Below are 18,832 nucleotides of genomic sequence, written 5' to 3' on the forward strand. Positions count from 1 at the left end.
GAAATTAAGGAAAATGCATCCTAATTTGGAAAGCCAGATTAAATCTTAGTTAAATAAATTACTAAGACCAGTTCAGCAGAAGTCTTGCAAAAAGGCAAGGAGGAAAACAGTTTGTCCCAGGAAGACCAGCCCATCCAAGAAGAGAAGTGGTCAGAAACTTTGGTTCAGAGGCACTATGCAAAGTAAGTGTAGGGAGGCTGAAAGAAGAGGGTGAGTCACTCTCATTTAATGCTCAGATCAGTATATTAGTTTTTTGGAGACCAAAAGTTCTTTAGTGGGAAGGCGTGATCCAAAAATGGATCCTGAATAAACCTCTAAGTCTAAAGGAATTCATATAAGAGGTAGAAGGTGCCAAATGACACAAATCCTTTGTAAATCAAAGGAAAATCAAAGTTGTAGGCGGCTCTCACAAATAGTCTCATTTCAGAGATCTCCTCATTCTGAATCCAGCACAACTTCAATGGGTGAAAATGGACTTCAGATGCAGAAGTTATCGCGTGCAGAAGATGCCAGTTTCTTTGGGAAAAAGGCAAAAATCCTTTCAAAAAGGGCAAAAACCCCTTATAAGGGAAAATCGCATCGCATGAGGCCAAGAGGAGGACTTAAAGTCGGGCGGAAGGCACCCCCGATCAGTGACCTCTGATGATTGGATCGGCGGGTCGGATCGGAGGCAGGCAATGTATACCTAAGGCAAAGATCCCAGGCCGATGCGATAGTGCGATCGCCGAAATCGGTGGATCGTAATCGGCGATACCACAAGGTAAAGGCGGGACCCCGGGCGATGCAATATCGCGATCCCGATATCGGCGGATCGCAATTAGAGCTACACAGAGGAGCGACTACACACACACACACACACACACACACACACATATATATATATGCACGATGCGATTAGCCGGACCCGATGGAAATCTAAATACTATTTCATAAGGCTCGAGATCTGTTAATTGGCCTTTTTAATGTATTTCCATGTATTTCATTTATTAAACAAAATACAAAGGGAAGACAGAGAGAGGGGCATGGCAACTTGCGATAGCGATTTCAGGCAGACCCGATAGAAATATAAGGCAAAATTCAAGATGTTTGAAGTCTGAAAGACTGTGTTGTGGCGGATTTTCCCGAGTTTGAAGGCATTTCTCTATGTAACCAGAGAATGGCCATTTCAGGGATTTCAAAGGCCCGATGCCCTCATCTGTCGCAGATTAGGTGGCCGCCTCCCCTGAATATGTTATGCAATGATTATTTAATGCTAAAAGAAGGATTTGAGCGAGTAGAGGCCGAGAGCCAAATGGCAGTCGAACAAACAACGTGTAGGGAAGCCAAGAACCACAAAAGGATGATTGCACACAGAGAAATGGCTGGGGTAGCCAAAAAACCGGAAGGTCACCTCAAAGGAGGCAGAGAGATCAATTGAGAAAAATCTGAATGCTGAAAGTAGTAGTAGAGCCAAGAAAGCAGGGAGAGCTAAAGAGCTATTGCGCAGGGCAACTGAGGGAGCCTTTGGGGTCACTTGAAGTTCAAGTGAAAAGCCAAAGAGATGAAGGTTGTAGAGGGCCAAGAAGCCAGAGCTGAAGAGCCAGAGTCAAAGCCAGAGCCAGAGAAGAGCTAGAGCCAGAGTCGAGAGCTTCAAGAGCCGGGGATAAAAATGGTATCTGAACCCACTGTTTTTATGTAAAACAGTAGGAGTTAAGCGAAGAGATTGTAAAAAGGACTTATACCATAATCCCATAGATCCAGTCGAGTTGACTAGAGCTCAAGGAGACGTAGCCCAAGAGTTTTGGGTGAACCCCAAATTAAATTGTTGTTCTGTGTGTTTTGTTTATTGTTGCATTAATATTTATTGTATGTACTTACATATCAGCATACACATCAGATTTTAAAGTACATAAAAAACCAACAATAAATATAAACATACACCTATAATTTCAAGCATATTATCATTTCCGCATTGGTTAATCAATAAGGCTCAGGAATATTTAAAGCTTTGGGAGTGGGAGAGGTTCTTGTAAGTTAAACAAGAAGCCTAAGTGCCCCATTTTCAGATCAGTTAAGGATAAAGTAGTATGAAATTATGAGATGTATTTATGCTTGTTATTTCTTTATTTTTAATAAAAAAATTCATTACTAGGAAAGTGCTTGATTGTTTACTTTTTGAAACAAGAGCTGCATCACTTTCATAGTTAAAAATAAACTTAATTTTACTAGTATGATGCATCCGGTCTCCATTTTGAAAACATGATTGAAAACATAAGTTGAAAAAACATTCCATATAGTGAGCTACAGGATTGTAAAAGAGATGATTTATTCGATGATCCTCAGGGTATTCAACGAATGGCTTGCTATGGCTAAACTTTTCAGATGTATTCACTATGTCAAACCATAAGTTCAACTATGCATTGTCAAACTTGTGTTCAAAATCAGAACATTCATCAACCTGAAAATCATAGGGAAACACTAACTCATATCGTTTTGGTTGGAAAAGGTTCTCAAAGGACTATTTTTGACATTGGAAATTGTGGGACTGAATTTGAATCTCTAAGGATTCAATATATTTCTCAATCTTTTCAACAAATGATTCTTAAAATAGTTTTTCTCCTCATAACATTTGCTTAATCTTAAATACCTAGGCAAAAAAAACTGAGAAAGCTTCTTCCACTTGATCATCATCAAACATATCAAAATATTCTCTAAAACCTTCAATAGACAAAGGATCTTCAACATACCCTATCATCTCGATTGGCTAGGCAACTAGATCTACAATTTAAACTCTAAATTTTTTGAATAGTGGAGTCACCATAGATGCTCTGAACTCTGCACTGTTTGGAAATGGAGTTGCCCAGTGAATAATGCATAGCCTTCTTGTGTCTTATTGTTGCTCACCATCAATAATTAGATCTGGAACGTGATGGTTCTTTCCTGGGGAAGATGGAACCTTTCGCTCCCCGGTAACGATGCTAGAATGCTAGCACTCTGTAATTTCCCTAGGTTGAGGAGAGAATTTCAGAGGTAACCACAAACCACTATTAGGCTAGGTATAATGCTCAATAAGGTTGGTATCTTAATAAGTATAGTTAGGCTAGGTACGATGCTCAATAAGGTCTGATTTTCAAAGGTCTGTTGGTAAGAAAGGAGATAGATCCATTGGCCATGGAGTGATGTCAAATTGATTGTTTGTCCAATGATAAGATGAAGAGAGAAAGGGTTTTTCCATAGGGGTAAGGTAGGCAGTATTGTTGATGGAATTAATTCGTTGTAGGAGGTTGAGTGTGAAAATAGATGGAAACAACACAAAGAGTATCAAACTGCAGATAAATTTTGAATGTTGCTTTAAGAGGAAAACGTAGATCACTTGGTAAAACTAAATCAGAGCACCTTTTAGACAAATTCAGAGCTAAACATATGGTTCTTCCAAGCATGAAGACATACATTCAAGAGATTTAAAAACATAAGACAAACTTACAACATGAAATAAGCACAACACCATCAAGCTCTGACACAAGAATCCCTAGAAATCACCTTTTGTCTTTCATTCACTTGCGAAAATATTCGGAAAATACAATGCATACAAAGTCTCATTCTATCCAATCTGACCAACCAAAATTTTTCACACTAAAATTCATGAAATATATAAAATTATCTCATCCCTAGACATAGGGGGTCGAGCTCAATCGTTTCCCAAAGATAGAGTCAGCTACATTAGATTTAGAAATTGTCCGCTAGGAAATAGGGGCCAAATTTCTAGAAAATAGGGGTCAAATATTAAATCATATCTCTTGAATAATGATATATGTTACAAAAATAAAGGAGGGTTTTGTTGATGAATTTTTTCTTGAGAGAAACCTCCCTCAGTTTTCGAAAATTCTTCAACAACTACTCAGAATCTGCGCTCAAAGATCATGGCTAAAATAGGAAATAACGAAATTTGAAAAACATGTTGTAATGATTCATTCGAATCTTCCAATCTATGACACTTGTTACAAAATTGAAGGAGGTTATTGTAATTTATCTCGTTTTTGACAAAAACCTCTTTCACATTTTCAAAATTCATCTCCATTTTGTCAAAAAACGATTTTGAAAATGATGACAAAAAATAGTAAAAAAACGCAACAACTATCCAAAAGCGTAGCAACTCCATGGTTCTCATACTTCTAGCCATTCCCTGGATTTCTGAAAGTGTTGAGTAGGTAGAAGACATCCTCTACAATGTTAGGAACCTATTTAAAGACCTGTTCTCAAGCTACAAACCTTTGTCCTTGAAAATTACCCCTCACAGCAAAAGTGCGCTGAATTTCCACCTACATATGTTTGATTGGATGTTGGGGTCTCTGACCGAGGAAAACAATTAGCTGATGATGTTGACAACCTAACTGAATGAATTGACCCCACTAATTTGTGCCAATGATGAGAAGACAAGACTCACTATGACCTCACTCATGATCTTGTATGAGACATCGACCCTAGACTTACTTGACTCAATCTTTAGGGAATCCATAACTATTTTTACATCATCTTTCACACACTCTAACATAATTACATCAATAATGAAATCTTACATTCTTTACAAAGACCAATAGCTTGATCTCTAAGAGATCATATCAAAACCTTTACACATTTACCAAAATAATTTGAAAAGACAGTACTTGTTTTTGACTACTATAATATAGGACATTAACATCTTTCATGTTATTTCATTTTTTTCAAGGCTACAAAATCGCTTATCTATATATTAACTTCCTTATTAGCCATATTTGTTTTAGGTACTATCTACCATGTCGCTTCAATGCATTCCTTTCATCTACAGATGGAATTTTGCTTTAAGCTCTTAATTTAATCGTTGGACTATGTTCTTACTAGGTTGGAGAATCCTTAAAACCTTCTAGCTCTCTTTATTAAGGGTGAGGTTCCTAGGGAAAGACTGAATTCGAGTTATTTGCTTTATTTGTTATTTTATGTTGCTTATTGTTTTACCCTCCTTTATGGACTAAGGAGGAATGGTCCTTATTGCAAGCTTAAGGCCTTGTTAGTGAATTACATTGCTTTAATTTCTCAAATGTTCTTTATCGGTGACTATAGAATTGGTAGACTCATTTAGTTCCATCATACCTTATATATATATGTGTGTGTGTGTGTGTAGATATGTAAATACACACACACACACACACACATATATGCTTAAACCTTTTCGAGTATTTGACTCTGTTTTGTTTATTAATGTAATTTCCATTTTACTCAAAGATTTTGGTACTAATTTACATAAATATATTTTGTAATTCGTCAGTGCTACAGTTTTGGGTATTTCTTATATGTTATTTGTGTACGCTTTTAAGACACAATTTTTCATTTGTTTTCCGAATGATTTAGTATAGTAGGCAAATTCTAATAAATAACTTCTTCTAGAACATGTTCTACTACATTGTATGTTAAGGTTTGTATCTTAAATTACTGTAGCACCAATACAATTATGATGAAATAAGTGTTATTGTTTTTTTATGTATATCTCATAAATAATTTTAAAGTGTTATTATAACACTTCATTTTCAATTTTCCTTTCTTTTCAAGACCCTCCCTGCTACTATAAATATTTAGAAATCGTACATTAAGGGTTTTTAATGTACATATATCTCCATGTATACAAAAACAAAGTAGAACACATCTAAATATTCGAGGAAAAAAAAAAGAAAAAGGAATATATATGTATATTATTTTTGCAATAACCGTAAAAGACTCAAAACCTGGTATCTCAAATATCTTTCGCGTGCGGGTCGCCTCACTCTTATCAAAAGTGTTCTAGAAGCCACTCCATTCTACTGGGTGTCTCTAGCTTGGATCCCCAGAGGCATTCTAACTAGAATTCAATCCCTCTATTGCAAATTTCTTTGGCAAGGGAACAAACAGGACAGGACGTTTGCTTGGGTCAGGTGGGAGGACCTGAACCTACCTAAAGAGTGGGGGGGATGGGGCCTCAAAAAGCTTGAATATTTCTCCTCGACCCTTGTTGCAAAACTTGGTTGGCACCTAGTTTCGGCCGACAACCTTTGGACACGAGTCACCTTTGCAAAATGCATTGCCCCGATGCATACTATGGACTAGATTGGAAGACCCCATCTAAGTACTTAAGGAATTTCTATCATCTGGAATGTTGTCCTCGAGGCTTTGAATCCCATCAGAGAGGGTATCACTTGGAGAATTCGTTCTGGTAATAAGGTTCGGATTGGACTTGACCCGTGGGTGGGTTGTGGGAATATGCATCGACTACCTATGGAACTCATCCAACACCTTCATCAAAAAAACATTACATATATTGCACAAATTGCAGACTCGAAGAATACCTCATTTTTACAACAGGCGTGGAAGTCTGCTCATCAATTAAACATTCCTCCTGTATGGATACAACATTGGGAAGATTTCACTCTGGCCCTTACAGAAGCCCACATTTGAATACTTGAGGGTGATGATGAGATCATATGGGCCTTATCAAAAAATGGCTGATATATGCCCAAAGATGGATATTTGGCCCTGTCGACATCGAGAAAGCCAATGATTACAGCCGACTGGTGGAGACCTCTTTGGAAGCTTAAATCTCCTCCCAGATCAAGTCTATTAATGTGGACCATCCTCCGGAACAGAATCCCGACTGGAGATAATGTCCTCGAGTGCGCAGACTTCGGACCCCATTGGTGTAGCCACTGCAAGTGTGAAAACGAATCGATTTACCACTTATTTCTTGATTGCACAGAAGCTCGTAAACTGTGGGATCATATTATCCCTGCTATCACCCGAGCTATAAATTGGATTGGCATTACTATAATGGAGGCCTGGCAATCCTAGTATAATACAACATCATCGCATAAACTTCGCAACCTACCCCTACTGATTTGCTGGACTATTTGGATAGCCATAAATATATTGATATTTCAGGATTCCACGTTGATCTGTCCTGTATTGGTTGCCAGAGTCATGGGCGATTACTCCCTCATTCTCGATGACCCTCCACCTTGAAATTCCTGCATCCTTACTCCTGTACAAATAGATCATAGCAAACCATGGGCATTTTTTGACGGTGCGACACAAGAGAGAGGCTGTGGAGGGGGGGCTATTCTACATTTAAATCAACAACATTATTTTAGGATGCTTATAGGCTTCAGTAGAGGCACTAATAATTATACTGAGCTCCTTGCTGCAAAACACCTCATATATTTTGCATTGGAAAAAAACTGCAAATATTTGCAATTATTTGGGGATTCTAAAATCATATGTGATTGGCTAAACAGGGAAACTATATGTTCTACTTATACTTTGAATCACATACTGGATGAAACTTTGAGATTAATATCATCATTTGATTCTTTTACATGTAAAAATATTTTCAGGGAATAGAACGGGGCTGCTGACAGCTTATCCAAGGAGGCTGCGCTCGAGGAGTCGGGCATCTGGATGATCGGAGAACACCATGAGGGAGATTTCTACCAATATTTCCATCAGCCATTCATGGATTTTCCTGCTTAATTTCTGTTATATATTTGGTATTGTTATGGATAGCCACATAACTTTTTTTCTTGTATGTATATATTACTAGTTTCTTAAACAGTTTGGATAAACAATATGATATGGTTTGGCCTACAGCCTTATATATTGCTGCCTCCTTGCGTGGATAAAGGCAACAAATTTTTGCTTTTTTGTCATGTTGTGATCTAAATATGCTCTGCATCTACAGAATGTAATTTCTTTATCTTAATGAAATTACGATTTTTCCTTATCGGAAAAAAAACCCCTGTTTGGGAGTTTGTGCATATTTAATGTCCTTCTTCATTCAATACTCTATCTTTAAGAATTTATTTTTAACAACAAAGTAACAATACAACTATAATTTCAATGTTGAACTCATCTATTTATTTAATATAAATAAAAATACCCCCAATCGGGGTGTGTACTTGGCGATCGATGAAATCAAGGAATTTAATGGTGAAAGCCTCGAAGTGTCAACACCACCACCTTCCACATGCGTGGAAAGGCCATATTCAGCAACTGCGAGAGTTATGGCTGGGAGGGTTGCAATAGGATGGGCATTCATCTCCATTATGGCAATGAGTTTTTGAAGGTTTGCATGCAGGGTGGTAAACGGAGTAAGGAAGGAGATTGCCGCAGAGGAGGGCATCGAAACAAAGGCAGGCAGACAGACCAGGCTCGCATCTAGACCACCATAGCGAGGGTGAATTGGTATGTTGTCTATCGCAATGCTGGAAGTCTTCGAGGTTTATGGTCTAGGTTGGTTGGGTATCTATTGGCAGGGTTCTGTAAGTCCGAGTCCTACTTTGTTTTGTTTAATGTTGAGTCGGGGGGTCCGTAGCAGAAATTGGCCTAGAGGCGCCACCATTTCTATGCTTTTTGGCATTTGGCTTTCCCATTGAGAGATCCTCCTCACCCTGCATGCTGGGAGGGTAGCTATAGAGGGTAGGCAGGGTGGGGGAATTGCAATTTTGAGGCTCGCTGAACTCTGGGCCGAAAGTCCTTGGGGTGTCGTTGAAAGTCGGAGGGACATAAGCATCACCGTGATGGACCGGTTGGGGGATACAGTGGCCTCGGCTCTACAACAGAGTGAGGTAGAACCGACACGAAACACGCCTGATGGGTGTTGGGAGTCTGAGTGAAGTGGGGCTAAGGGAGAGCTGAGTAATTTCTTGTGTCAGAGGGGCAATGTATGGGGCCAAGAGCTTGGCAATAACAATGTAGCGTTTGAATTTGTTAGTGTTGTCTTTGGAAATTGAATTACAAATTGTTTTGAACCTAATTTAGATGGTGAACAACTCAGCCAGTTTTTATGCATGTTAGGTGGACTGTGTACAGGTAAATTGCAAGGAACGAGTCCCAGGCAGCCTGCAAGCAGGTGACTCAACTTGTCAAAACGCTTCCACTGCCACATAGTATATTATCGGGGGTGAGTTAAGATGGTCTAGGCAGCGCCAAGCACACGCAACCTAGCTCCTTGCAGCCAAGGCAAAGGGAGAAAATCCAGAGGAAAATATGAGGAAGGGGAGTCGCATAATCTAGGACGCAAGCTGAGAGGCCACAAACGGGCGGTGAACATTATTAATGAAGCGGTGGAAGCATACCACAATGACAACGACAAGGAAATTAGACAACTCACAGAAAAATGGGAGGCCGACCTGAATCGGCATACAGGCTACAAGGAAATTGAAGCTGAGGATTGGCGGGTCTTAGTACCAGTTCCTAGTCACACCTGCGACAAAATAAAACAGTTCAAACACACCCTCTTCCTTTACTGGTCAATGAAAGGAATCATGGGCAAGGCCCTGGAACAAATTTCCTTGAACATGGCCGTTGCAGTGCATACATTCTCGGACTACAAAAGGGAATTTCATAAAATCATGTTTCATTTGCAGAAGCAAGATGGTCGCCTCCAGAAGATTGAGAAACATTTGCCTTGCATCTTGCCAGCAGATGAGATTCCAGGGTCGAATGTCAAAGACCCAACACCAGTGGATTCTGCCTCGGTAGAGGATGCAGATCAGTGAACCAAGATCTCTTGTATTAGTTTTTGATGCGGATAGCATTTACTTTCAGTTGTAATTACAATTATGTTAGTTTGCATTTAAATAGGAAAATAGATATGGACATACAATCTTACATAGCTTGGATAGGAAGGATCAAATTGTTTCGGTTTTGGATGGCATTCCATACCATTAGGTGGCCAACAAACTTGGTTTCCCGTAGGGCAAGTTGAGGCCACCTAACAAATCTCTCAGATGGTTGTAACTATATATATATATGGGGGGGGGAATAGTATGGGGTACAGAGGGAGGTACCCAAGGGAATAATGTAATAATGGGATTGGCCATAGTAATAAATAAAGTGGTTAACTCGTATCATGTAAGAGAACACAAGTAGTTAGCAATAATGTAATAAGCCCATGGTATTATATAGATGGTATTGAGGGAACCATGGTAATGACCCATGGTATTGTATGTATGAGGCCTATATAGAGGCTAGAGACTCCCCATTGAGAGATGTGAAGGATTATTGTACGAACAGGCATATGGCTTGTGGAGTGTTCTCCTTCCTTAAGGAGTGAATGTATGGTGTTGCTCTACCTTAAGGGTTTTGATCAATAAAGAGTCATTTTATCTATATTCAAATCTGGTTATTTCTTGGGTATATTTGTATTTTCTTATATTTGCAGATCAGATCTATAACAAGTGGTATCAGAGCACTTTCTTGGGCAAAGCAGAGGTTTTTTTTTTTTGCATAAACTTTTTGGGGCAACGAGTTTGCAGATCAGATCTATACATGTTGGGGCAATATTTGCGGAATCTAACTGCAGATCTGGGTTTTTTGTGAAAAAATACCCAATTTGAAAAAAAAAATCGACCGGATGAGGGAGATATTGTTGATTTAAAAATCAGCTGTGTTGTAGACATTTTTCGGGGCGGCGAGTTTGGAGATCAAATCAGTACGTGCTGGGTCAACATTTGTAGAATCTAATTGTAGATCTGGGCCAACTATGCCCCTCGGTATAATTAGCAAATCAATCTTCCTACATAGCTCCCATATTGATCATCAATACCAATTTGGAGAGCATATATTTTCCATGTCACTTCTCTTCTTTTTTCTCTATAACTACTATACTTTTGACGGCTTCTGTGGGACAAACAATTCTCTACTTTAGTTTTTGAACTACATGGCAGGATGTAGTGCACCAGGTTTCTTAGGTTTCTCTATAGTGGTTCCTTAGATTTTTTTGTTCTCAAGCAGCTAGAATAATTTTTGTTTTGCTTTTTGTTTAACACAACAGGGCTCAGAAGATACATTAAGTTATTTCCAAAAGCTTTTTTAGAACATCCATTTTGAAGTTAATGCAGATGACGTATACGCATACGTAAAGACTTGGGGTCTACTCACCAAACTTTTTATGAGGGAAATGTGTCATTCGAACGCTGCAACATCTACACTCAATGTATTTTATTTTGACTATAAATAAAAATATGTGTTATATATATATATATATATATAGGTAAATTATGAAACTTTTATTAAATATCAAAGAGATTTACATAGATATCTATCTTACTATTGTGATAAGCCATTGATGAAAGAGTAAAGATTTATACCAAAATTTGACAAAAAACAACATTGGTTGTATCAACTATGTCAGAAAGCATATTATCTCGAGAATGGGAGATCAAACCAATGAGACTGCAGGCTATGAAAGCAACTTAAGACGAAGTAGACACTTCAATGGGCTTCGTAGGGGTGTCTAGCAAGGTAGGATCCTTGCCACGATTCAAAATAGTCTCTATCCAAGTAAGTCTTGAGGCCATGTCTCAATGTTGGAGGGATAAGTCTTGATGCTCCAGTTGTAGCTTTTCCAATTGCATTGAAATATATCTTTTAACTTTGTTTCTCTCTAAGAGCACTTTGTTGAGTAAGGACTTGCTGTTCCATTATAGTTCAATGGTGCAAAGAAACTAGTTTTGGCATCCTCGGGTGTGTCCCTGATCAGGGACCCATTATGCCATTGAAACTTGTACCTACGCGTATGAGAATTCATCTCTGCTTGTAGGGACTTTCGCAGTTGTATTCTTAATTTCATGTTGAATTTCATCAGGAGTTGTGAAGCGTATGGTTGCATTGTGGGCCTGATGGCAAGCCTGAGTACTCCCTTCTACCCTACTCGAGGAGCCTTGGTGGCTCTGAGTCTGTTGTCGAGGCATGCTGGTGTAGAGAGAGAGTCATAATGAGTCCTAGGGACTACTGAGTGCACTAGGCATAGCTTCATAAGGGCAATAAAGAGCAGAACACACTAAGTAACAACAATGATGGGGAGATTTAATAGCCCCGAAGTAGAAGGGAAACAACAATAGGGATGCTTAGGGGTGGGTCATGGCGCAGAGTGGAGTATGAATCGGGGAGAAGGGGGTGGCAAGAGAAAAAGACCCATGTCAACGAAAATAGGGAATCAACATCCATAGTGCAAGCTATGCAAACAAAACCATAGAGAGCAAATTATACATACAATATCACATTGTGGCCACCAAACCTTAACAACAAACCAACGTTCAAAATGATTGTATAAAACAATGCAATTGAACATGAGCAAGTAAAATAACTGCTTGAAAATTGTTTGGAGGGATATACAATTGTTGAAGCATGGACTCCATTCGTCTTCCCTAGTCCAGTCGGTGTAGGTGTAGCTCTCTTCAAGCATAAACCACCACTCAGCTTAAAAACAACGGGATAATGTCTTTGTCACTATCACAAAAAATATAATATTTTCTAATTGCGCCAATAAGACATTAGTATGTGGGAGATATTGTAAATGAATTGTTAGACAAAAAAATAATAATTTCCAATTAATTAAAAAAAGCAATAAAAATAATTCTAAAAATAATAAGTTGGATTAATTCAATTTATTATGTTGCAAGTATGTTTTTATTAATAGAATTACAAACATTTTCTTTTGAAAAAAATCATAATATACCCTCTCACATTAAAATAAATTTAAATAATGGTGAATATTCATAATCATGTTATTTCATAACTTCGTGTTTAAATTTAGTTTTTTTAGGAAATGTTTATCATTTTACATTAAAAAAGAGTTGGTAACAAGGCCATAACCTTTTACATTTTTCGGTGTTCTCAAAGGCTTCACTATTCTAGTACATCCAAAACAGTTTATTCTCGCTTATGTGTGTAATATTAACTATAATTCTACATTGGATCAGATACCATGAGAGCAATCCACTTATGCCAAGGGATTTATTTCATAGATTATACTGAAATGATGTGCATTTAAAACCACTGTGTAGGAATGTAAGGAGCAGATTAATGGTAGATGATGGTTGTTCATAGCCCACTTAGGCGGTGCTCCTCCTCTCTTCCATTTGACATATTGTCTCACGCTTGGATACTTGATATGATGGGCATTGTACGCATGAGCTCCACATGTGATTAAATACGATTGGTTGCCTTAGGGCAAGCCATATGCAAGTTGTTTGACACTTGAGCCAGTAAGTTTGGCAGGCCCTCCAAAATTTGTTTTTCTATACTCCTTGCTAGCTTGCTGACCAAATTGGCCATTTTTCCAAATCAATTTATTTTTTATGCTACTCATGTGATAGGGGATAATATTCTGTGTGATTGATCTAGTTCCATTATTCCCCTACCTCTAAATTACTCCTTTATTGACCAGTTTGTCCACTTCTACATCCAGTTACCTATAAATATGGTACAATTCCAATTCCTCAAATTTCCTTAGCTACAAGGTGATCCTTCGTAATATTCCCCACACTTTATTTTCGTGACTTGACTTATTACTAGCATTGAATCTCCAAGGACCAACATTATATTTGTACACCTATTAATAGCTAATTTTAATCCTTTCCAAAGAGTCACATATTTAGCTTTGTTGTTTGTTAGGATGCCCAACCCCCAAGCAAACTAAATCTCTATTTGTTCATCGAGATTGAAGATTACCACTCCTGCTCCTTCCAACCCTGAACTTCATGTTCAAATTTAGTTAATAACTATATAAATACTTAATACTTACAATAAACTATTTTTCTAAGTTTCATATATACACATTTAAAAAAAAAATAAAAAAAATCCCATACATATAATTATATGTAATATGAAAGTTTTAATATTATTATAAATAAAATCTCTCTCTCTCTCTCACACACATATATCAAAGAGATTTACATTGATGTCTCTCTAACTGTCATGATTAGCCACTGCAAATCTAGATTGGCGGTGGAAGAGTAAAGATTTGGACCAAATTTGATGAAAAAAACAACATTGGTTGTATCAACTATGTTAGAGTATGTTAACATCTGTAACATTGATGACATAAACATTGGCTAATTATATAGAAACAATAAACCGAAGGTTAAAAATAAATAAACTTAGAAATCATATTATCCTGAGAATGGGATGTCAAACTAGTGAGACTGCAGGCCATGAAAGCAACTTAGGACAATGCAGACACTTCAATGGGCTTCACAGAGGTACTTGGTGAGGCAGGACCCTTGCTGCGATTCAGAATAGTCTTTATTCGAGTAAGACTCAGGGCTATGTCTCGATGCTTGAGGGCCAGGTCCCAATGCTACAGCTGTAGCTTATCCAACTGCATTAAAATATCTCTTTTGACTTCGTTTCTCTCTAAGAGCACTTTGTTGAGTAGGGACTTGATGTTCTAGAATAGTTCAATGGTGCAAAGACACTGGTTTTGGTGTCCCCGGGCGTGTCCCAAATAGGGGACCCATTTTGCCACTAAAGCTAATACCTTCACATTCGAGAATACATCTCTATTCACATGGAATTTTCAATCACATTCTCAATTTTGTGTTGAATTTTAGCAGGAGTTTGTGTGTGATAACACATGGTTGCATTGTGGGTGTGAAGGCAAGCTTGAGCGCTCCTTGTTGTCGAGGCACACTCATAGAGAGAGGGATGGAAAAGAAGTCCTGAGGGTTACTAAGTGCATTGGGTAGAGATTCATAGGGGCAATAAGAGCATACTACAATAAGTAGCAATGGGGATGGGGAGAGTCAATAGCCTCGACAAAAGGTGAAAGGAAACAACAATAGAGGCGCACAAGGGTGGGTCATGGCACAAAGAGGAGTGTGAGTCGGGGGGTGGGCAGTGGCAAGAGAAATAGACTCATGTTAACAGAAATAGGGAATCACCATCCATAATCCCAGTTATGTAGGCAAGATCACAAAGAGCAGACTATACATACAAGACCACACTATGACCACCAAACCTTAACAACAAACCAAAATTCAAAATGATTGTATAAGCAATGCAATTGAGGACAAGCATTCAAAATACCTACTTAAAAACGCTTTGGAGGGATAAACCTCTATTAAAGTACGGATCCACTCATCTTCCCTAGTATAGTCGGCATAGATGTAGCTCCCTTCAGGCACAAACCTCCACTCATATTGAAAACTCCAGGATAATGTCTTTATCACCTCATGTATGCAAGCCCAATGTTTGTCCAAGATAATGGTAGGGAACCAAATGATGGGCTCATCGAGGGAGGCTAGGAGGACTTGGCCCTGCCCCCCCCATGGATTACAAAAACAACAATTTGACAATGGGAATTAGTTATAGGGTCGGAGTGAGCGCAAAGAAGGAGAATGAAGCTAATCACAACTAGAATGGCATTGTTTCCTTAGTCATATCATTGTTTCCTTCAGGAAACTTCTCCCATATGCCAACTCACAACAATGAATGTGAAGTGATGTACGTCATGACGTGGTAGATCATGAGTTTGAAGGAATAATCAAGTGGAACATGGGATGGTCATGCACCCCCCTCAATTGAGTGGGGTGACGACAGTAGAGTCGACCCCCTAGCACACATTTATTATGTTTGCCACCCCATCCGAGGAATATTTCTACATATATAGAGATGTGAAATATATATAAAATATAAATAATAACTATAAATTAGAAATCCATCGATATAAATACTAGTTATAAATTATAAATCCATTGATAACGGCCTGGATTATGCCGTAAAATGCTTCTGCTTAAAGAGCTCGTCTTCCTCGGACGTAAGGAAACAGGTTAACGGCCCAAGACCCAGAGGCATCTGGCAGGAGTGAGAGCCTGATCCGATTACGGACCACCAGCAGGGTTATGTCAGGTGGCGTGGTTTTCCTATTTAACAGTGATGTGTCATCCCAGCATTCGCGGATAGCAGCCAGAGATGGCTGTCCTCACTGTTGGTTTGACACCTGAGTTGATAGGTTTTACCACCTTCGGAAAAAAAAAAATCCATTGATATAAATAATGATTATAAATTATAAATCCATCATCATAAATAATGATTATAAATTATAAATTATAAATTCATCTTATCTTATAGATTAAAATAAGAATGATTCACATTAGCAATCATGGTATTTTAGAACGTCATATTTAAATTTAGTTGACAACACATAAAAACTTAATACTTATAATAAACTATTTTTAATGCACTCTATATTTGTAGATAATCTATTTTATGCATATCACATTAAATAATGATTTATTTTATTTATTTTTTTATTGATTTTTTCCCAAGGAAAAATCACAATTTTATTCATTTTGAACAAAATTACATATTGTAGATGCTAAAAAGCATATGCATAAAAGCTGTCCAAGATTAATAAAAACTCATTAGAGAGTTATACCGGTCTACTCTTTTCTACAAATTTTTTGCACTTTCCACCAACCACTAGAGATGGGCGTGGATGATACAATAATAATTTGAGTCTCTTTTACATTTACTAGGATTTTTTATTTGAATCCGAACTTTCTGATACATGAGTTCATTTGGTGCCACTTATTTCCTTTTCAGAAGTAATCATCTCAAGTTGCTACTATTGATCGAAAAGTATTGGAACTAATGCATATTTATTCTTGGCTTCATCCTTCTACGTAGTATCCTGACATTTTTGATCATTTATGTTTGTGGTGTTTTCTGTGGTTTCCGCTCCTATTTCTGTTTCTTGAGTTTTTGAAAACTGCCAGCCTTTTGGCTTTGAGGTTGTCTCTTTTTTCTTTTGGGGTCTTTTTTGACTTGAGGACAAGTGCTTTGAAGATGATTGATTTGAAGACATGTATGACATCGAAAAATTGTGTTCTCAGGGGGCTTTGATCACTGCAGATTGTTGTGAAAAAAATATACAATTAGGTAAACCTTTACTAAGGTCTACCTCCACACAAATTCTGGCAAAGGTGAAAATGCCTTTTTGAAACTCATTCTGCATCTACGTGTATGAATTTACCAAAGAATTCCCAATTCCTTCTAATACTTTGTGGTGCAAAAAATGCGATGGTAGATTATGTAACTTTATACTGGAATTTGGAGACCACTATGATATTTGCATCAAAACCTGGAAACCAAGGAATCATGAATAGGCTCACATTGCCCCAAAACCATGGTCCCTCTTTTAAAACATAATCCTTATCTTTTGTTGTATCAAACTTTACAATGAAAAAACCCCTAGAACATAGATGTATATCACAATTTTCTATCCATGTAGAGAAAATCATTTGTTGTAGCGCTTCTGATTTGGGCCAGAAGCCATTAAATCTACATATAACGACTCTTTCATGGAAATTAGCATAAATCTCTTTTACCTCAGGCCAGTTGATTGTCAATACTGGTACCTATGTTATCTTTTCCACGATATAGGGACTAGGAAGGGTGGGAGACTGCTCTAGTTGTTTTTGTGGTTCTGCCTTCCCTTTGACTGCATCTTTGAATGAAACTAGGCCTTTTGAGCTGGATCCAAGGCATCCTCCAAGAAGTCTCAAGTTGAGGATGATGGTCGAGTCAGCACTAATGCCATAATTCTGCATCTTGAAATCCTCTTGTATTGATTTCCCCGCATAAATAAGATTTTGTAGTATTGCTGGGATACCCATTTGATCTTGAATATTTTGTTTAAGAGCTTGTACCCACTCCTAGTTCCAGATCCTCATACAAACAATTTTCGCACTCAATGTTCTGATAAAAAATTGGATATGGGCTCCTTTAGGCGATTCTCGTGATTGGTCTTCGAGATCTGTCCTTTTATTTATCTCAACTAGTTTACTCTCTCCTCCCGTGTTTAATTCATGCTGCAAATCAAGGGCAACACCATACCCATCTCTCGCCTCCCACGACCATACGTATACTGCAACACTCGAACAACATTAGAAAAAACCTCCAACTAGAAGCTTGACGTCGTTAAAGGGTAGGAGATCTCAAAACTGGTGCAGTAATTGGAACAAGAAGCATGATTTTGTAGATCCCATGCGAGGATTTGGTAAGTACATTGAGTATAACCCATTCGTGGGCTTAGAGCCTATGTTTTGAGAAGGGTATATAGATCTGGATCTAATCTCTTTGCCGTAGGTCCCTCTCTTCAGATCATCGAGAAATCCAAGGTAAATCGATGAGATTGTCATCTTGTGCATGAGCGACGGTGCCTATTGAAAAACCTTCAACCTCTCCTGTCTGGATCTGTTCTTGGGAGATTGATGGACTTTGAACATGATGACTATTATTTGGAGATATGTGGCAGCGAAACCCACAATTTGGTAAACCTCGCTACTTTCCATTAGATCCATCACATCCTCCTTTACTTGCCGGTTAGATTGTACATCTGATTCAAAATTGGGGGATTCATTTTCTTTCTCTGCGATAATGGAATAACAAAAAGTCACATCCAAGGTTGTCACCAAAACTTTAGGGCTTGTGTGACATGCATACGATACATAGGGTATTGACGTCGTGGGAGCCATAAAGCAACAACGATCTCCATACTCGTCACCATGTAACAATGAATCAAGAGAATATGGCTAGTCGTTTGACTTATTGCCATCTCCTTTGACAATCATACATAGATCACAATCAAAGATAAATCCATCCTTTGAATACATATGTAGGAAAAAAAATCAATCCTCGCATCGAGGGTAAACTACAAGTCTTTCGCCACACCATAGTACTGGGAATGTGTTCAAGACAGAGATATGATTCACAGTGACGAGCATAAGAGATCCACAGACCAACAAACCCTAGACAATGTCTTATGTAGAAGAGATTTGGACAACGTCTTATATTCAAGGTGCACAATTGTCCCATATCCGGCACTGATTTGCGTCTCCCTTGACCTTCGATTGATCCATCCTGCAATGTGGTGGCCCTCCAAACTTCTGCAGCGACGCCCAACGAAACCACCACCATCATTCTTATCCAAAACTTGTGTGATAAATAATAATTTCTTGGAATTTTCAAATATATATATATTAAAAATTATAAAACATGTGAAAGA

The sequence above is a fragment of the Pinus tabuliformis genome, chromosome 9 (genome assembly GCF_031772625.1).
Source record: "Pinus tabuliformis cultivar Carrire ecotype Pingquan chromosome 9, CPIR1, whole genome shotgun sequence".
Taxonomy (NCBI): Eukaryota; Viridiplantae; Streptophyta; class Pinopsida; order Pinales; family Pinaceae; genus Pinus; species Pinus tabuliformis.